The sequence below is a fragment of the Schistocerca americana genome, chromosome 7 (assembly GCF_021461395.2).
Source record: "Schistocerca americana isolate TAMUIC-IGC-003095 chromosome 7, iqSchAmer2.1, whole genome shotgun sequence".
NCBI classification, from domain to species: domain Eukaryota; kingdom Metazoa; phylum Arthropoda; class Insecta; order Orthoptera; family Acrididae; genus Schistocerca; species Schistocerca americana.
Window position 1 is genome coordinate 3,209,919 of NC_060125.1, and position 12,739 is coordinate 3,222,657.

Below are 12,739 nucleotides of genomic sequence, written 5' to 3' on the forward strand. Positions count from 1 at the left end.
CTCTTATTGACGAGGACACACAGAAATTGCATCGGAATTAAATAGAAAATGCACAATGCCGACTTAAGTACAAGAAGACTGACTCTTCTTACTGACTATGTTTTGAACATTTCCTGTGAGACCAGTTTTTGATTCAGATGCGTCACTATATGATTACTGTATCCCTTGGACTCTCTTATTCACGATGAAACACAGAAATTGCATCGGAATTAAACAGAAAAGGCACAATGCTGACTTAAGTACAAGATGACTGACTCTTCTTACTGTCTATGTTTTGAACGATTCCTGTGACACTACTTATGGATTTCGATGCCTCACTTCAGGTTTACTGTATCCCTTGGACCTTCTTATTGACGATTAAACACAGAAATTGCATCGGAATAAAATACAAAAGGCACAATGCCGACTTAAGTACAAGAAGACAGACTCTTCTTACTGTCAATGTTTTTAACAATTCCTGTGACACTAGTTATAGATTCCGATGCTTCACTTCAGGTTTACTGTATACCTCTCTTCTTCTTATTGACGATGAAACTTAGAAATTGCATCGGAATTAAATACAAAAGGCACAATGCCGACTCAGATACAAGAAGACTGGCTCTTCTTACTGACTATGTTTTGAACCATTCCTGGGACACTACTTATAGATTGCGATGCTTCACTTCAGGCTTATTGTATCCCTTGGACCTTCTTATTGACGATGAAACACAGAAATTGCATCGGAGTTAAATACAAATGGCACAATGCTGACTTAAGTACAAGAAGATTGACTCTTCTTACTGACTATGTTTTAAAAACCATTCCTGTGACACTAGTGATAGATTCCGATGTTTCACTTAAGGTTTACTGTATCCCTCTGACCTTCTTCTTGATGATAAAACACAGAAATTGCATCGGAATCAAATCGAAAAGGTACAATGCCGACCTAAGTACAAGAAGACTGTTTCTTCTTACTGTCTATGATTTGAACCATTTCTGTGTCACTAGTTATAGATTCCGGTTCTTCACTTCAGGTGTGCTGTATCCCTTAGACCTTCTTATTGACGATGAAACACAGAAATTGCATCGGAATTAAATACAAAAGGCACAATGCTGACCTAAGTACAAGTAGACTGACTCTTCTGACTGTCTATGTTTTGAACCATTCCTGTGGCACTAGTTATAGATTGTGATGCCTCACTTCAGGTTTACTGTATCCCTCTGACCCACTTATTGACGAGGAAACACAGAAATTGCATCGGAATTAAATACAAAAGGCACAATGCCGACTTAAGTACAAGAAGACTGACTCTTTTTACTGTCAATGATTTTAACCATTCCTGTGACACTAGTTATACATTCCGATGCTTCACTTCAGTTTCACTGTATCCCTCTGACCTTCTTATTGACGATGAAACTTAGAAATTGCATCGGAATTAAATACAAAAGGCACCATGCCGACTTATGTACAAGAAGACTGACTCTTCTTACTGACTATGGTATGAACCTTTCCTGTGACACTAGTTATAGATTCCGATGCCTAACTTCAGGTTTACTGTATCCCTTGGACCTTCTTATTGATGATGAAACACAGAATTTGCATCGGAATTAAATAGAAAAGGCACAATGCCGACCTAAGTACAAGAAGACTGACTCTTCTTACTGTCTATGATTTGAACCATTCCTTCGACACTAGTTATAGATTGCGATGCTTCACTTCAGGCTTACTGTATCCCTTGGACCTTCTTATTGACGATGAAACACAGAAATTGCATCGGAGTTAAATACAAAAGGCACAATGCTGACTTAAGTTCAAGAAGATTGACTCTTCTTACCGACTATGTTTTAGAAACCATTCCTGTGACACTAGTGATAGATTCCGATGCTTCACTTCAGGTTTACTGTATCCCTCTGACCTTCTTCTTGATGATAAAACACAGAAATTGCATCGGAATTAAATCGAAAAGGCACAATGCCGACCTAAGTACAAGAAGACTGACTCTTCTTACTGTCTATGATTTGAACCATTCCTGTGTTACTAGTTATAGATTCCGATTCTTCACTTCAGGTGTGCTGTATCCCTTAGACCTTCTTATTGACGATGAAACACAGAAATTGCATCGGAATTAAATACAAAAGGCACAATGCCGACTTAAGTACAAGTAGGCTGACTCTTCTGACTGTCTATGTTTTGAACCATTCCTGTGGCACTAGTTATAGATTCTGATACCTCACTTCAGGATTACTGTATCCCTTTGACCCTCTTATCGACGATGAAACTCAGAAATTGCATCGGAAGTAAATACAAAAGGCATAATGCCGACTTAAGGACAAGAATACTGACTCTTCCTACTGTCTACGTTTTGAACCATCCCTGTGACACTAGTTATAGATTCCGTTGCTTCACTTCCGGTTTACTGTATCCCTCTGACCTTCTTATTGACGATAAAACACAGAAATTGCATCGGAATTAAATAGAAAAGGCACAATGCTGACTTAAGTACAAGAACATTGACTCTTCTTACTGACTATGTTTAAAAAAATTATTCCTGTGACACTAGTGATAGATTCCGATGCTTCACTTTAGGTTTACTGTATCACTTGGACCTTCTTATTGATGATGAAACACAGTATTTGCATCGGAATTAAATACAAAAGGCACAATGCCGACTTAAGTACTAGAAGACTTACTCTTCCTACTGACTATATTTTGAAATATTCCTGTGAACACTAGTTATAGATTCCGATGCCTCACTTCAGGTTTACTGTATCAATTGGAGCTTCTTATTGACGATGAAACACAGAAAATGCATCGGAATTAAATAAAAAAAATCCACAATGCCGACTTTAGTACAAGAAGACTGACTCTTCCTTCTGTCTATTTTTTGAACCATTCCTGTGACACTTGTTATAGATTCCGATGCTTCACTTCAGGTTTACTGTATCCCTCTGACCTTCTTATTGACGATGAAACACAGAAATTGCGTCAGAATTAAATACAAAAGGCACAATGCTGACTCAACTACAAGAAAACTGACTCTTCCTACTGTCAATGCTTTGAACCATTCCTGTGAGACTGGTATTAGATTCCGATGCTTCACTTCAGGTTTACTGTATCCCCTTGACCTTCTTATTGACGACGAAACACAGAATTTGCATCGGAATTAAATAGAAAAGGCTCAATGCCGACTTAAGTACAAGAGGACTGGCTCTTCTCAGTGGCTACGTTTTGAACATTTCCTGTTGGACCAGTTTTAGATTCCGATGTTCAAAATATGTTTACTGTATCCCTTGGACCTTCTTATTGACGATGAAACACAGAAATTGCATCGGAATTAAATACAAAAGACACCATGCCGACTTAAGTACAAGAAGACTGACTCTTCTTACTGACTATGTTTTGAACATTTCCTGTGAGACCAGTTTTAGATTCAGATGCGTCACTATATGTTTACTGTATCCCTTGGACTCTCCTATTGACGATGAAACACAGAAATTGCATCGGAATTAAACAGAAAAGGCACAATGCTGACTTAAGTACAAGAAGACTGACTCTTCTTACTGTCTATGTTTTGAACCATTCCTGTGACACTACGTATAGATTCCGATGCCTCACTTCAAGTTTACTGTATCCCTTGGACCTTCTTATTGACGATGAACCACAGAAATTGCATCGGAATAAAATACAAAAGGCACAATGTCGACTTAAGTACAAGAAGACAGACTCTTCTTACTGTCAATGTTTTTAACTATTCCTGTGACACTAGTTACAGATTCCGATGCTTCACTTCAGGTTTACTGTATACCTCTCTTCTTCTTATTGACGATGAATCTTAGAAATTGCATCGGAATTAAACACAAAAGGCACAATGCCGACTCAAATACAAGAAGACTGGCTCTTCTTACTGACTATGTTTTGAACCATTCCTGTGACACTAGTTATTGATTGCGATGCTTCACTTCAGGCTTACTGTATCCCTTGGACCTTTTTATTGACGATGAAACACAGAAATTGCATCGGAGTTAAATACAAAAAGCACAGTGCTGACTTAAGTACAGGAAAATTGACTCTTCTTATTGACTATGTTTTAAAAACCATTCCTGTGACACTAGTGATAGATTCCGATGCCTCACTTCATTTTTACTGTATCCCTCTGACCTTCTTCTTGATGATAAAACACAGAAATTGCATCGGAATTAAATCGAAAAGGCACAATGCCGACCTAAGTACAAGAAGACTGACTCTTCTTACTGTCTATGATTTGAACCATTCCTGTGTCACTAGTTATAGATTCCGATTCTTCACTTCAGGTGTGCTGTATCCCTCTGACCTTCTTCTTGATGATAAAACACAGAAATTGCATCGGAATTAAATAGAAAAGGCTCAATGCCGACTTAAGTACAAGAGGACTGGCTCGTCTTACTGGCTATGTTTTGAACATTTCCTGTGAGACCAGTTTTAGATTCCGATGCTCAAAATGTGTTTACTGTATCCCTTGGACCTTCTTATTGACGATGAAACACAGAAATTGCATCGGAATTAAATACAAAAGACACCATGCCGACTTAAGTACAAGAAGACTGAGTCTTCTTACTGACTATGTTTTGAACCATTCCTGTGACACTAGTTATAGATTCCGATGCCTCATTCCAGGTTTACTGCATCCCTCTGACCCTTTTAATGATGATGAAACACAGAAATTGCATCGGAATTAAATACAAAAGGCACAATGCCGACTTAAGTACAAGAAGACTGACTCTTCTGACTGACTATGTTTTGAACATTTCCTGTGAGACCAGTTTTAGATTCAGATGCGTCACTATATGTTTACTGTATCCCTTGGACTCTCTTATTGACGATGAAACACAGAAATTGCATCGGAATTAAACAGAAAAGGCGCAAAGCCGACTCAAAAACAAGAAGACTGGCTCTTCTTACTGACTATGTTTTGAACCATTCCTGGGACACTAGTTATAGATTGCGATGCTTCACTTCAGGCTTACTGTATCCCTTGGACCTTCTTATTGACGATGAAACACAGAAATTGCATAGGAGTTAAATACAAAAGGCACAATGCTGACTTAAGTACAACAAGATTGACTCTTCTTACTGACTATGTTTTAAAAACCATTCCTGTGTCACTAGTGATAGCTTCCGATGATTCACTTCAGGTTTACTGTATCCCTCTGACCTTCTTCTTGATGATAAAACACAGAAATTGCATCGGAATTAAATCGAAATGGCACAATGCCGACCTAACTACAAGAAGACTGACTCTTCTTACTGTCTATGATTTGAACCATTCCTGTGTCACTAGTTATAGATTCTGATGCCTCACTTCAGGTTTACTGTATCTTTCTGACCCTCTTATTGACGAGGAAACACAGAAATTGCATCGGAAGTAAATACAAAAGGCACAATGCCGACTTAAGGACAAGAATACTGACTCTTCCTACTGTCTACGTTTTGAACCATCCCTGTGACACTAGTTATAGATTCCGATGCTTCACTTCAGGTTTACTGTATCCCTCTGACCTTCTTATTGACGATAAAACACAGAAATTACATCGGAATTAAATAGAAAAGGCACAATGCTGACTTAAGTACAAGAAGATTAACTCATCTTACTGACTATGTTTCAAAAAACCATTCCTGTGACACTAGTGATAGATTCCGATGCTTCACTTTAGGATTACTGTATCACTTGGATCTTCTTATTGACGATGAAACACAGAAATTGCATCGGAATTAAATACAAAAGGCACAATGCCGACTTAAGTACAAGATGACTGACTCTTTTTACTGTCAATGATTTTAACCATTCCTGTGACACTAGTTATAGATTCCGATGCTTCACTTCAGTCTCACTGTATCCCTCTGACCTTCTTATTGACGATGAAACTTAGAAATTGCATCGGAGTTAAATACAAAAGGCACAATGCCGACTCAAATACAAGATGACTGGCTCTTCTTACTCTCTATGCTATGAACCTTTCCTGTGAGATCGGTATTAGATTCCGATGCTTCACTTCAGGTTCACTGTTTCCCTTGGATCTTCTTATTGACGACGAAACACAGAAATTGCATCGGAATTAAATACAAAAGGCACCATGCCGACTTATGTACAAGAAGACTGACTCTTCTTACTCACTATGTTTTGAACCATTCCTGTGACACTAGTTATAGATTCCGATGCCTATCTTCAGGTTTACTGTATCCCTTGGACCTTCTTATTGATGATGAAACACAGTATTTGCATCGGAATTAAATACAAAAGGCACAATGCCGACTTAAGTACAAGATGACTGACTCTTTTTACTGTCAATGATTTTAACCATTCCTGTGACACTTGTTATAGATTCCGATGCTTCACTTCAGGTTTACTGTATCCCTCTGACCTTCTTATTGACGATGAGACACAGAAATTGCGTCGGAATTAAATACAAAAGGCACAATGCTGACTCAAGTACAAGAAAACTGACTCTTCCTACTGTCAATTTTTTGAACCATTCCTGTGTGACCGGTATTAGATTCCAATGCTTCACTTCAGGTTTACTGTATCCCCTTGACCTTCTTATTGACGACGAAACACAGAAATTGCATCGGAATTAAATAGAAAAGGCTCTACACCGACTTAAGTACAAGAGGACTGGCTCTTCTTACTGGCTACGTTTTGAACATTTCCTGTTCGACCAGTTTTAGATTCCGATGTTCAAAATTTGTTTACTGTATCCCTTGGACCTTCTTATTGACGATGAAACACAGAAATTGCATCGGAATTAAATACAAAAGACACCATGCCGATATAAGTACAAGAAGACTGATTCTTCTTACTGACTATGTTTTGAACCACTCCTGTGACACTAGTTATAGATTCCGATGCCTCACTTCAAGTTTACTGTATCCCTTGGACCTTCTTATTGACGATGAACCACAGAAATTGCATCGGAATAAAATACAAAAGGCACAATGTCGACTTAAGTACAAGAAGACAGACTCTTCTTACTGTCAATGTTTTTAACTATTCCTGTGACACTAGTTACAGATTCCGATGCTTCACTTCAGGTTTACTGTATACCTCTCTTCTTCTTATTGACGATGAATCTTAGAAATTGCATCGGAATTAAACACAAAAGGCACAATGCCGACTCAAACGCAAGAAGACTGACTCTTCTGACTGACTATGTTTTGAACATTTCCTGTGAGACCAGTTTTAGATTCAGATGCGTCACTATATGTTTACTGTATCCCTTGGACTCTCTTATTGACGATGAAACACAGAAATTGCATCGGAATTAAACAGAAAAGGCACAAAGCCGACTCAAAAACAAGAAGACTGGCTCTTCTTACTGACTATGTTTTGAACCATTCCTGGGACACTAGTTATAGATTGCGATGCTTCACTTCAGGCTTACTGTATCCCTTGGACCTTCTTATTGACGATGAAACACAGAAATTGCATCGGAGTTAAATACAAAAGGCACAATGTCGACTTAAGTACAAGAAGACAGACTCTTCTTACTGTCAATGTTTTTAACTATTCCTGTGACACTAGTTACAGATTCCGATGCTTCACTTCAGGTTTACTGTATACCTCTCTTCTTCTTATTGACGATGAACCACAGAAATTGCATCGGAATTAAACAGAAAAGGCACAAAGCCGACTCAAAAACAAGAAGACTGGCTCTTCTTACTGACTATGTTTTGAACCATTCCTGGGACACTAGTTATAGATTGCGATGCTTCACTTCAGGCTTACTGTATCCCTTGGACCTTCTTATTGACGATGAAACACAGAAATTGCATCGGAGTTAAATACAAAAGGCACAATGCCGACTTAAGTACAACAAGATTGACTCTTCTTACTGACTATGTTTTAAAAACCATTCCTGTGACACTAGTGATAGCTTCCGATGATTCACTTCAGGTTTACTGTATCCCTCTGACCTTCTTCTTGATGATAAAACACAGAAATTGCATCGGAATTAAATCGAAATGGCACAATGCAGACCTAAGTACAAGAAGACTGACTCTTCTTACTGTCTATGATTTGAACCATTCCTGTGTCACCAGTGATAGATTCCGATGCTTCACTTTAGGTTTACTGTATCACTTGGATCTTCTTATTGACGATGAAACACAGAAATTGCATCGGAATTAAATACAAAAGGCACAATGCTGACTTAAGTACAAGATGACTGACTCTTTTTACTGTCAATGATTTTAACCATTCCTGTGACACTAGTTATAGATTCCGATGCTTCACTTCAGTCTCACTGTATCCCTCTGACCTTCTTATTGACGATGAAACTTAGAAATTGCATCGGAGTTAAATACAAAAGGCACAATGCCGACTCAAATACAAGATGACTGGCTCTTCTTACTCTCTATGCTATGAACCTTTCCTGTGAGATCAGTATTAGATTCCGATGCTTCACTTCAGGTTCACTGTTTCCCTTGGATCTTCTTATTGACGACGAAACACAGAAAATGCATCGGAATTAAATGCAAAAGGCACCATGCCGACTTATGTACAAGAAGACTGACTCTTCTTACTCACTATGTTTTGAACCATTCCTGTGACACTAGTTATAGATTCCGATGCCTATCTTCAGGTTTACTGTATCCCTTGGACCTTCTTATTGATGATGAAACACAGAATTTGCATCGGAATTAAATACAAAAGGCACAATGCCGACTTAAGTACAAGATGACTGACTCTTTTTACTGTCAATGATTTTAACCATTCCTGTGACACTTGTTATAGATTCCGATGCTTCACTTCAGGTTTACTGTATCCCTCAGACCTCCTTATTGACGATGAAACACAGAAATTGCGTCGGAATTAAATACAAAAGGCACAATGCTGACTTAAGTACAAGATGACTGACTCTTTTTACTGTCAATGATTTTAACCATTCCTGTGACACTAGTTATAGATTCCGATGCTTCACTTCAGTCTCACTGTATCCCTCTGACCTTCTTATTGACGATGAAACTTAGAAATTGCATCGGAGTTAAATACAAAAGGCACAATGCCGACTCAAATACAAGATGACTGGCTCTTCTTACTCTCTATGCTATGAACCTTTCCTGTGAGATCAGTATTAGATTCCGATGCTTCACTTCAGGTTCACTGTTTCCCTTGGATCTTCTTATTGACGACGAAACACAGAAAATGCATCGGAATTAAATGCAAAAGGCACCATGCCGACTTATGTACAAGAAGACTGGCTCTTCTTACTGACTATGTTTTGAACCATTCCTGGGACACTAGTTATAGATTGCGATGCTTCACTTCAGGCTTACTGTATCCCTTGGACCTTCTTATTGACGATGAAACACAGAAATTGCATCGGAGTTAAATACAAAAGGCACAATGTCGACTTAAGTACAAGAAGACAGACTCTTCTTACTGTCAATGTTTTTAACTATTCCTGTGACACTAGTTACAGATTCCGATGCTTCACTTCAGGTTTACTGTATACCTCTCTTCTTCTTATTGACGATGAACCACAGAAATTGCATCGGAATTAAACAGAAAAGGCACAAAGCCGACTCAAAAACAAGAAGACTGGCTCTTCTTACTGACTATGTTTTGAACCATTCCTGGGACACTAGTTATAGATTGCGATGCTTCACTTCAGGCTTACTGTATCCCTTGGACCTTCTTATTGACGATGAAACACAGAAATTGCATCGGAGTTAAATACAAAAGGCACAATGCCGACTTAAGTACAACAAGATTGACTCTTCTTACTGACTATGTTTTAAAAACCATTCCTGTGACACTAGTGATAGCTTCCGATGATTCACTTCAGGTTTACTGTATCCCTCTGACCTTCTTCTTGATGATAAAACACAGAAATTGCATCGGAATTAAATCGAAATGGCACAATGCAGACCTAAGTACAAGAAGACTGACTCTTCTTACTGTCTATGATTTGAACCATTCCTGTGTCACCAGTGATAGATTCCGATGCTTCACTTTAGGTTTACTGTATCACTTGGATCTTCTTATTGACGATGAAACACAGAAATTGCATCGGAATTAAATACAAAAGGCACAATGCTGACTTAAGTACAAGATGACTGACTCTTTTTACTGTCAATGATTTTAACCATTCCTGTGACACTAGTTATAGATTCCGATGCTTCACTTCAGTCTCACTGTATCCCTCTGACCTTCTTATTGACGATGAAACTTAGAAATTGCATCGGAGTTAAATACAAAAGGCACAATGCCGACTCAAATACAAGATGACTGGCTCTTCTTACTCTCTATGCTATGAACCTTTCCTGTGAGATCAGTATTAGATTCCGATGCTTCACTTCAGGTTCACTGTTTCCCTTGGATCTTCTTATTGACGACGAAACACAGAAAATGCATCGGAATTAAATGCAAAAGGCACCATGCCGACTTATGTACAAGAAGACTGACTCTTCTTACTCACTATGTTTTGAACCATTCCTGTGACACTAGTTATAGATTCCGATGCCTATCTTCAGGTTTACTGTATCCCTTGGACCTTCTTATTGATGATGAAACACAGAATTTGCATCGGAATTAAATACAAAAGGCACAATGCCGACTTAAGTACAAGATGACTGACTCTTTTTACTGTCAATGATTTTAACCATTCCTGTGACACTTGTTATAGATTCCGATGCTTCACTTCAGGTTTACTGTATCCCTCAGACCTCCTTATTGACGATGAAACACAGAAATTGCGTCGGAATTAAATACAAAAGGCACAATGCTGACTCAAGTACAAGAAAACTGACTCTTCCTACTGTCAATTTTTTGAACCATTCCTGTGAGACCGGTATTAGATTCCAATGCTTCACTTCAGGTTTACTGTATCCCCTTGACCTTCTTATTGACGACGAAACACAGAAATTGCATCGGAATTAAATAGAAAAGGCTCAATACCGACTTAAGTACAAGAGGACTGGCTCTTCTTACTGGCTATGTTTTGAACATTTCCTGTGAGACCAGTTTTAGATTCCGATGCTTCAAAATATGTTTACTGTATCCCTTGGACCTTCTTATTGACGATGAAACACCTAAGTTGCATCGGAATTAAATACAAAAGACACGAAGCCGACTTAAGTACAAGAAGACTGAGTCTTCTTACTGACTACGTTTTGAACCATTCCTGTGACACTAGTTATAGATTCCGATGCCTCACTTCAGGTTCACTGCATCCCTCTGACCCTTTTAATGATGATGAAACCCAGAAATTGCATCGGAATTAAATACAAAAGGCACAATGCCGACTTAAGTACACGAAGACTTACTCTTCCTACTCTCTATGTTTTGAACCATTCCTGTGACACTACTTATAGATTCCGATGCCTCACTTCAGGTATACTGTATCCCTTGGACCTTCTTATTGACGATGAAACACATTAATTGCATCGGAATTAAATCCAAAAGGCACAATGCCGACTTAAGTACAAGAAGACTGACTCTTTCTACTGTCTATTTTTTGAACCATTCCTGTGACACTTGTTATAGATTCCGATGCTTCACTTCAGGTTTACTGTATCCCTCTGACCTTCTTATTGACGATGAAACACAGAAATTGCATCAAAATTAAATGCAAAAGGCACAATGCCGACTCAAGTACAAGAAAACTGACTCATCCTACTGTGTATGTTTTGAACCGTTCCTGTGACACTAGTTATACATTCCGATGCTTCACTTCAGGTTTACTGTATCCCTCTGACCTTCTTCTTGATGATGAAACACAGAAATTGGATCGGAACTAAATAGAAAAGGCACAATGCCGACTTAAGTACAAGAAGACTGACTTTTCTTACTGTCTATGTTTTGAACCATTCCTGTGGCACTAGTTATAGATTCCGATGCTTCACTTCAGGTTTACTGCATCCCTTGGACCTTCTTATTGACGATGAAACACAGATATTGCATCGGAATTAAATACAAAAGGCACAATGCCGACTTAAGTACAAGAAGACTGACTCTTCTTACTGTCTATGTTTTGAACCATTCCGGTGACACTAGTTATAGTTTCCGATGCTTTACTTTAGGTTGACTGTATCACTTGGACCTTCTTATTGACGATGAAACACAGAAATTGCATCGGAATTAAATACAAAAGGCACAATGCCGACTCAAGTACAAGAAATCTGACTCTTCCTACTGTCTATGTTTTGAACCATTCCTGTGACACTAGTTATACATTCCGATGCTTCACTTCAGGTCTACTGTATCCCTCTGACCTTCTAATTGACGATGAAACACAGAAATTGCATCGGAATTACATATAAAAGGCACAATGCCGACTTACGTACAAGAAGACCGAGTCATCCTTCTGTCTCTGTTTTGAACCATTCCTGTGACAGTAGTTATAGATTCCGATGCTTCACTTCAGGTTTACTGTAGCCCTCTGACCTTCTTATTGTCGACGAAACATAGACATTGCATCGGAATTAAATAGATAAGGCCCAATGCCGACTTAAGTACAAGAGGACTGACTCTTCCTACTGACTATGTTTTGAACATTTCCTGTGAGACCAGTTTTAGATTCCAATGCTTCACTTCAGGTTTACTGTATCCCTTGGACCTTCTTATTGACGATGAAACACAGAAATTGCATCGCAATATAATACAGAAGGCACCATGCCGGCTTAAGTACAAGAAGACTGACTCTTCTTACTGACTATGCTTTGAACCATCCCTTTGACACTAGTTATAGATTCCGATGACTCACTTCAGGTTTACTGTATCCC